This window comes from Gossypium hirsutum, chromosome A13, assembly GCF_007990345.1.
Source record: "Gossypium hirsutum isolate 1008001.06 chromosome A13, Gossypium_hirsutum_v2.1, whole genome shotgun sequence".
Lineage (NCBI taxonomy): Eukaryota > Viridiplantae > Streptophyta > Magnoliopsida > Malvales > Malvaceae > Gossypium > Gossypium hirsutum.
The window spans coordinates 63,963,407-63,973,705 of NC_053436.1; positions in this window are offsets into that span (position 1 = coordinate 63,963,407).

Sequence of the window (10,299 nt, forward strand, 5' to 3'; positions counted from 1 at the left end):
CGAGGAAAAGAAAAGATTGTGGACTAAATTGCAAAATCTTTGTATTTTGGTACCAAGGTAAGTTCATGTGTAAATAATGTAGCATAATGGTTATTTTTAAGTTATTGATGTTAATTATATGTTATGCTAAATTTTATTATGAAATGTATGCTTTGTGGTTAATTTCAAATAATATGTAAATTATGTGAACTACTTGTTAAATATAATTGTTACCGAGTATTGATTTCGGCATTCTACGGAAGACGGCAAGGATAAGTGTTCGAGGAAAAATCCTGTTTGAACCATAGGAATAGATTAGGATACAAGTGACATGTCACTAGGATGATTGAGCATCCGAACTCGTTGAGTTGACTTATGGATGCGAATGTCCGAACTCGTTGAGTTGAGTCCGAGTTCGTGAGATGTAACTAGGCATCCGAACTCGTTGAGTTGAGTCCGAGTTCACTTATGGATGCGAACGCCTGAGCTCGTTGAGTTGAGTCCGAGTTCGCTTATGGGCGGGTTACATGATTGCTAGATTGCATATATGGCACTTATGTGCAAGTTATCCATGTATCCGAATTATATTCCGATGTGTTCAACGGGTAAAGTTCTACTCAATGGAGGAATATTCGAGATGTAAAGAGAAGTATTGGTGAGTGATGTGAAATGGTTATTTTGGACAGGTATGTATTTAACCCTCGGGTTGAGTGTTGATACAACCACGATAAGGTAATAAGATGATGAAAAATGATTAAAAATGTGATATGTGTTTTAGTGATACATGCTAATGTTGATTGGTATGACTGTTTGTTATGTTACTTATTATTTGCATATGAACTTACTAAGCATTTATGCTTACTCCCTCCTTCTTACTCATTGTAGTTTTTGACAAGCCAGCTCAGGAGTCGGGATAGGTCGAAGGCTCAGTCACACTATCCGGAAGACTTTTGGTAATGGCTTGTAAATTTAAGTATGGCATGTATAGCAATATACTTTTTATGTGTAAATGATCTTATGGTATGGTGATGGAATGGTTGAGGAAATGCTTGATAGTGATAAATTATGAAAATATTTAGTTTAGATTATATTTGATGTTAAGGAAAATTATTAAGATACTTAGTGCATAAAAACTCATAAAAGGGATGAAATTTGCCATAAATAGAATACTGCAGCAACACTGATGCGAGTTTAAAAATTTACTAAAAATCATAGAAATTGAACTTGGTGATGGAATACATATCAAATTGAAGCTTATTATGTCTAGTTTCACATGAAACAAATGAAACAGGTAAAGGAATTATATGTTACAAGATATTTGAATTTTAGTGAAACAGGGTCATAGCAGTTTCTGAATCCCCTGTTCCAACTTTAGAAATTCACCATAAATTGTAAAGATATAATTAGGTAGTGTATTTTATATTCTCAGAATCCTTATTTAGTCTAGTTTCATTAGAAACAAACCTCATAGTCATATGGATTTTTTTACAGAGAGAAATGTGGTTCGCAGTAAACAGAGGTTAGACCAGTCAAGTCCTGAAACAGGGGTAACTTTAACTAATAAACTGTACTAATTGGCCCAACCAAAAATTCTAGAAAAAAATTAGTAGATAGGTATATGAGTCTAGATTTAGGGAAAATTTACGGATCTTGATTTTGAGTTTCGTAACTCGAGATATGATTTTTCTTGTGACTGTGATGCAAGTAGCTTAAAAGCTGTGAATGTAGAAATAAATAATCCAAAGTTCTAAATATGTTAAATTAAGCTTAGTAACACCTCATACTCGACTCCGGCGATGGTCTCGGGCGTGGGGGCCTTACATTTAGTGGTATCAGAGCAGGTTTAGTATGTTCTCGGACTACGTGTTGTATGTACGGATTTTTCTATACATGCCATATGTATGAATTGTGATAGTGTGACAACTTCTGACCTTTTTAAATGATTTTTATATAGTAAATGGATCCCGATCCAGCTGTGGCAGATGAAGTAGAGAGTAATGCGCCAGCTCCGGCTGAAGGGGCAGCGCCGACTGAAAACCCACCTCCTACTGTTGGTCAGGGAGGAGGAGAAAGGGATCGGGAAGCCTTTCTCCAAATAATGAGTGCATGGTACTCTGAGTTCGTTCGTACGAACCCAAATGTACGACCTCCCCCACCTCCCCCAATTCCTCAACCTGTACCCCCGATGCCTCAAGGTATGGATATGATAAAATTTCACAGAACCCCCGTTGACAGAATTCGTAAATAAGGGGCTGAAGAATTTAGAGCAAATATTGATGATGATGCAAAGAAAGCAGAGTTCTGGCTTGAAAATTCTATCCGGGTATTTGATGAATTATCTTGTACACCTGAAGAATGTTTGAAATGTGCTACATCTTTGTTGAGAGATTCAGCCTATAATTGGTGGAAGACTTTGATTTCGGTGGTACCGAAAGAGAGGGTAACCTGGGAATTCTTTCAAGAAGAGTTTCGGAAGAAATATATTAGTGAAAGGTTTATTGATCAGAAATGTAAAGAGTTTCTTGAGCTGAAGCAAGGTAATATGACAGTCTCAGAATATGAAAGAGAGTTTGTTCGATTGAGTAAGTATGCCAGGGAATATGTTCCTACAGAAGCCAAGATGTGCCGACGATTTGAAGACGGGCTCAACGAAGACATTAAAGTATTTGTCGGGATCCTTGAACTAAAAGAAATGGTAGTATTGGTTGATCGAGCTTGCAAGGCTGAAGAACTACTTAAAGAAAAGAAAAAGGTAGAGGCTGAGACTAGAAATTGGAAGAAAAGACCGATGAGTAGTTCATTTTCATAGCAACCTAGGAAGTCAAGGAATATGAATCCTCGTTCCCAAGCTTCAGCTGGACAATCATATGGGAATTATAAGAAGCAAAATGTGGGTCCTAAATCTCAGAATACTTCTACAGCCAGTGTAGGGAACTCGAGATTTGTTAAACCCAAGTGCCAGCGATGTGGTAGAAATCATTTTGGTCCGTGCAGAGCAAATGAATGTTTTCGATGTGGTTCTCCGGATCATTTTATTAGAGACTGCCCAGAGAGAGCTGAGAAAGAAAAATTTCAGAATGTAAAAGCTAGTGGTGCAGACTCGAGGGGAAGGTATCCGAGAAAAGTTGGAAGTGAAACAAGCAGTAAGAATGTAGCCAGGGATGCACCGGTTAGACCTGAAGGAAGGGCTCCAGCTAGAACTTATGCTATTAAAGCGCGTGAAGATGCTTCCTCACCTGATGTGATTACCGGTACATTTTCTCTCTATAATGTTAATGTTATTGCTTTGATTGATCCCGGTTCTACTCATTCATATGTGTGCATGAAATTGGTGTCTAGTATGAATATACCTGTTGAGAACACAAAATTTATGATTAGAGTGTCGAATCCGTTAGGCAAATGTGTGACTGTTGATAAAGTATGTAAGAAATGTCCTTTAATGATTCGGGATCATTACTTTCCAGGCGACTTGATGTTGTTTCCGTTTGATGAGTTTAATGTTATTTTGGGTATGGATTGGTTGACATTGCATGATGCTAAAATAAATTGCAAAGAAAAGGTTATAGAATTAAAGTGTGAAAATGGTGAAACTCTGCGGGTTGAATCAGATAAATCAGAGGCATTGCCTAGTGTGATTTCTTCAATGTCGGCTCAAAGATATCTGAGAAAGGGTTATGAAGCTTATTTGGCGTATGTAATTAATACAAAAGAAGTTGAAAAGAAAGTTGAATCAGTGCCGATTGTGTGTGAATTTGCGGACCTATTTCCAGAAGAATTGTCGGGTTTGCCTCCAGTCAGGGAAGTAGAATTTGGTATTGATTTGATACCGGGAACAGCTCCGATTTCGATTGCTCCGTATAGAATGGCACCAGCAGAGTTGAAGGAATTAAAGTCGCAGTTGCAAGAGTTGACTGATAAAGGTTTTGTGAGACCGAGTTTTTCACCTTGGGGTGCTCCCCTGTTATTTGTGAAAAGAAGGATGGTTCTATGAGTTAGTGTGTTGATTATCGGCAGTTAAACAAGGTGACAATCAAAAACAAGTATCCGTTCCCAAGATTTGATGATTTGTTTGATCAGCTAAAAGGAGCGACATGGTTTTCAAAGATTGACTTGAGATCTGGGTATTACCAACTGCGGGTAAAGGAGTCGGATGTGCCTAAAACTGCTTTTAGAACAAGGTACGGTCATTATGAATTTTTAGTTATGCCATTCGGGTTGACAAATGCTCCTGCTGTGTTTATGGATTTAATGAATCGCATATTTCGGCCATACTTGAACAGATTTGTTGTGGTGTTTATAGATGATATTTTAATTTATTCAAAAGATGAGACAGAGCATGCTGAGCATTTGAGGATAGTTTTGCAAACTCTGAGAGATAAGCAGCTGTATGCTAAGTTTAGTAAAAGTGAATTTTGGCTCCGGGAAGTTGGATTTTTGGGTCATATTGTTTCAGGTGATGGTATACGGGTTGATCCTAGTAAAATTTCAGCCGTTGTTGATTGGAAACCACCAAAAAACGTAACTGAAGTTAGAAGTTTATTGGGGCTAGCTGGGTATTATCGGCGGTTTGTAAATGGATTTTCTATAATTGCTGCTCCTATGACTAGACTACTCCGAAAGGATGTTAAATTTGAATGGACGGAAGAATGTCAACAGAGTTTTGAAGAATTGAAAAAGTTATTAACTGAAGCACCAGTGTTGGTACAACCCGAATTAGGTAAAAAATTTGTGGTGTATAGTGATGCTTCTCTAAATGGTTTGGGGTGTGTACTCATGCAAGAAGGAAAAGTGGTGGCTTATGCTTCGAGGCAGTTAAAACCTCATGAGAGGAATTATCCGACTCACGATTTGGAATTGGCTGCAGTGGTGTTTGCTTTGAAGATTTGGCGACATTATTTGTATGGTGAAAAGTGCCGAGTATATACCGATCACAAAAGTCTTAAATACTTGATGTCACAAAAAGACTTGAATTTGAGACAGCGAAGATGGTTGGAGTTATTGAAAGATTATGAGCTTGTTATTGATTGTGATCCGGGAAAAGCGAATGTGGTTGCCGATGCTTTAAGTAGAAAGTTGTTGTTTGCTTTGAGAGTTATGAACACTCAGTTGAAAATGTCAGATGACGGTTCGATTCTAGCAGAGTTAAGAGCAAGACCGATGTTTTTACAAGAGATTTCTGAAACTCAGAAAAATGATCAAGATTTGCTAGCCAAAAGAAAACAGTGTGAAGCTGATACGGGATCAAATTTCAGAATTGGTTCTGATGGGTGCTTAATGTTTAAAGATCGGATTTGTGTACCGAAGAATGAGGAATTGATTCAAAAGATCCTATAGGAAGCACATAGTGGTTATTTATCGATTCATCCGGGTAGTACGAAAATGTATAATGACTTGAAGAAAATGTATTGGTGGAATGGAATGAAAATAGATATATCAGAGTTTGTGTCCAAATGCTTAATTTGTCAACAGGTGAAAGCTGAACACCAAGTACCTTCAGGATTACTCCAGCCTATTATGGTTCCTGAATGGAAATGGGATCGGATTACTATGGATTTTGTTTCAGGATTGCCATTGACTCCGGGAAAGAAAGATGCCATCTGGGTAATAGTTGACAGATTAACTAAGTCGGCTCATTTTATCACGATACGTACGGATTATTCTCTTAACAAGTTGGCTGAACTGTATATTAGAGAAATTGTTAGATTACACGGAATACCATTATCGATTATTTCAGATAGAGATCCAAGGTTTACCTCGCGGTTTTGGCAAAAGTTGCAAGACGCGTTAGGTACGAAGTTAAATTTCAGTACTGCTTTTCATCCACAAACTGATGGACAATCAGAAAGAAAATTCAGATTCTTGAAGATATGCTTAGATGTTGTGTATTGGAATTTCAAGGAAGTTGGGAAAGATACTTACCGTTGGTGGAATTTGCTTACAATAATAGTTATCAGACGAGCTTGAAAATGGCACCTTATGAAGCATTATATGGTCGTAAGTGTCGAACACCATTGTATTGGACTGAACTCAAGGAAAATCAGATTTATGGAGTTGATCTAATAAAAGAAACTGAAGAAAAAGTGAAGATAATTCGAGATTGTTTGAAAGCTGCTTCAGATAGACAGAAATCTTATGCAGACCTAAAGCGAAAGGACATTGAATTTCAAGTTGGTGATAAAGTATTTTTAAAGGTGACTCCGTGGAAGAAAGTCCTTAGATTTGGACGGAAGGGCAAATTAAGTCCGCGTTTTGTTGGGCCATATGAAGTAATTGAAAAAGTTGGACCGGTAGCATATCGGCTAGCATTACCACCTGAATTAGAGAAGATTCATGATGTGTTCCACGTATCTATGTTACATCGGTATCGTTCGGATCCTTCACATGTAGTTTCACCGACAGAAATTGAACTACAACCAGATATGACCTACGAAGAAGAACCGATTAAGATTTTAGCTCAAGAGGTCAAACAACTAACGAATAAAAATGTTACACTTGTGAAGGTGTTGTGGCAAAGGCATGGAGTAGAAGAAGCTAAATGGGAATTCGAAGAAACTATGAGAAATCAATACCCACATCTATTTATCGGTAAGATTTTCGAGGACGAAAATCCTTAAAGGGGGGAGAGTTGTAATATCCCGAATTAGGCCCTAATCGGAATAGTGGTTTCGTGACCATAAATCTGAGATAGAAATAATTATTTTATAATTATTTTTAGGTTTATGATATGATTGCATGATTGTGTGAAAATTTTGTGATGAAATTCTATGCCTAAAGTGCTTAAATTGAAAGTAGGGACTTAATCGAATAAGTTGCAAATCTTGCATTCTAGAAGTTTTTAGTATGAAATTGTTTTGGAATATTAATGAGGAGGTCTTAAATAGCAATTTGACCAATTTTAAGTTCATGGACAAAATTAGGACATGGAAGGAATTTTTGGAAAGTTTAGTAGTAAGGGTATTTTGGTCATTTAGTTATTAAAATGAATTAAAAACAAAATTAAAAGCCAATTTTTGTCCATCTTCTTCATTAGGCCGAAATTTCAAGGGTTCTCCATAGCTAGGGTTTGTTTCAAGCTTCCAAGCTCCATAGTAAGTGATTCCAAGCCCCGTTTTTAATGATTTTTACGATTTTGAGATTCCGGTAACTCGATAAAGCTTATGGTAGCAATAATTTAACCTAGGGTCTATATTTGGAAAATACCCATAGGTGAAATTTGTGTATTTTGATGTTTTATGATAGAATATGAAGTTTTAAATTATGTTAGACAACTTGTACTACTCGATTTTAAGCAAAAACGAGTAAAGGGCTTAATCGGTAAAATACTAATAGTCACAAGTACATGTTAGAGTGAGAATTTGATGTTGCCATAGAAGAGAAAAGTGATCAGCATGTTGTAAAACATAAGAATAAGGAATAATTTAATCCCGAACCTAGGGCAAAAATGTAAATATGCAAAAGTTTAGGGGTAAAATTGTAATTTTGCCAAAATTTGAGTTAAGGATTAATTTGATAATGTGAGTATTAAATAAGCTAAATGTGTTATTTTAGATCAAGAAAGACGTGGAATCGACCTCAATCGAGGAAAAGAAAAGATTATGGACTAAATTGCAAAATCTTTGTATTTTGGTACCAAGGTAAGTTCATGTGTAAATAATGTAGCATAATGGTTATTTTTAAGTTATTGATGTTAATTATATGTTATGCTAAATTTTATTATGAAATGTATGCTTTGTGGTTAATTTCAAATAATATGTAAATTATTGGAACTACTTGTTAAATATAATTGTTACCGAGTATCGATTTCGGCATTCTACGGAAGACGGCAAGGATAAGTGTTCGAGGAAAAATCCCGTTTGAACCTTAGGAATAGATTAGGATACAAGTGACATGTCACTAGGATGATTGAGCATCCGAACTCGTTGAGTTGACTTATGGATGCGAATGTCCGAACTCGTTGAGTTGAGTCCGAGTTCGTGAGATGTAACTAGGCATCCGAACTCGTTGAGTTGAGTCCGAGTTCACTTATGGATGCGAACGCCTGAGCTCGTTGAGTTGAGTCCGAGTTCGCTTATGGGCGGGTTACATGATTGATTGATTGCATATATGGCACTTATGTGCAAGTTATCCATGTATCCGAATTATATTCCGATGTGTTCAACGGGTAAAGTTCTACTCAATGGAGGAATATTCGAGATGTAAAGAGAAGTATTGGTGAGTGATGTGAAATGGTTATTTTGGACAGGTATGTATTTAACCCTCGGGTTGAGTTTGATACAACCACGATAAGGTAATAAGATGATGAAAAATGATTAAAATGTGATATGTGTTTTAGTGATACATGCTAATGTTGATTGGTATGACTGTTTGTTATGTTACTTATTATTTGCATATGAACTTACTAAGCATTTATGCTTACTCCCTCCTTCTTACTCATTGTAGTTTTGGACAGCCAGCTCAGGAGTCGGGATAGGTCGAAGGCTCAGTCACACTATCCGGAAGACTTTTGGTAATGGCTTGTAATTTAAGTATGGCATGTATAGCAATATACTTTTTTGTGTAAATGATCTTATGGTATGGTGATGGAATGGTTGAGGAAATGCTTGATAATGATAAATTATGAAATATTTAGTTTAGATTATATTTGATGTTAAGGAAAATTATTAAGAAACTTAGTGCATAAAAACTCATAAAAGGGATGAAATTTGCCATAAACAGAATACTGCAGCAACACTGATGCGAGTTTAAAAATTTACTAAAATCATAGAAATTGAACTTGGTGATGGAATACATATCAAATTGAAGCTTATTATGTCTAGTTTCACATGAAACAAATGAAACAGGTAAAGGAATTATTACAAGATATTTGAATTTTAGTGAAACAGGGTCATAGCAGTTTCTGATCCCCTGTTCCAACTTTAGAAATTCACCATAAATTGTAAAGATATAATTAGGTAGTGTATTTATATTATCAGAATCCTTATTGAGTCTAGTTTCATTAGAAACAAACCTCATAGTCATATGGATTTTTTACAGAGAGAAATGTGGTTCGTAGTAAACAGAGGTCAGACCAGTCAAGTCCTGAAACAGGGGTAACTTTAACTAATAAACTGTACTAATTTGCCCAACCAAAAATTCTAGAAAAAAATTAGTAGATAGGTATATGAGTCTAGATTTAGGGAAAATTTATGGATCTTGATTTCGAGTTTCGTAACTCAAGATATGATTTTTCTTGTTACTGTGATGCAAGTAGCTTAAAAGCTGTGAATGTAGAAATAAATAATCCAAAGTTCTAAATATGTTAAATTAAGCTTAGTAACACCTCATACTCGACTCCGGCGACGGTCTCGGGCGTGGGGGCGTTACATCGAGAACTTACAAAAATCTTGGAAATTTCATGCTTTAAGGCTCCACACGCCCGTGTCCCAAAGTCGTGTTCCATACACGGCTGAGACACATGGTCGTGTCTCTGCCTGTGTGGAATATACCTAGGCTATTTTCCAAGCTTTGGTCACCTTGATCTCTTACACACTTATACAAAATCAAAGCATATAACATGGTATTCATTAATGATTAAACATCCTCAATTAAACCACAAACATAGGATTGTATGTCATCATACATGTGTCTCTCATACTCATTTTACCTTGTTTATTATAGTACCACTTATACATTTATACCAAGATTATCATCTACCAAATATCTTCAGCTTAATCATCAAGCATTCATATTTAAAGCTAGATCATATCTTTATAAATACCACGATTCAGATGCGCAGAATAACATGTTTGCCTAAAACATTTCAATTCAATTCCATACCCAATAAGCATTAAATTGAGACTAGTCATATAAATATATATACATGTCATGAACATAACATTCTCTTTTTGTTTCTTATAAACACATATCATTTATTTCATTATATCAATATTTCATATACATAGTTTCCATGTATTCCACATATATTTATTTTCCTCCTCCTCCTCTCCATTCCACATCCTTAATGTATATAGCATTCTTGTAAGTACGATTTCACAATTTACTAATAAATGTTCACATCAAACTGTCCACACGAGTCATAGTCACTTAATTATTTATAATTGAGACGAGCTAAAAGACCATAATTTTGAAATGATCAATATTTCCATATGTATAATTTTTTTGCCATTAGTACATTTATTCATTAAATTTCCCTGTCTACTTGACAGTTTACTCTTCACTTATTATCTCAGTACAGACTCAGATTGTTTGTTGATTTATCTTGATGACTATTGGTTTATATTTTTAGCTCTATTATTTTTCTCCATTTTGTGATTTCAAATC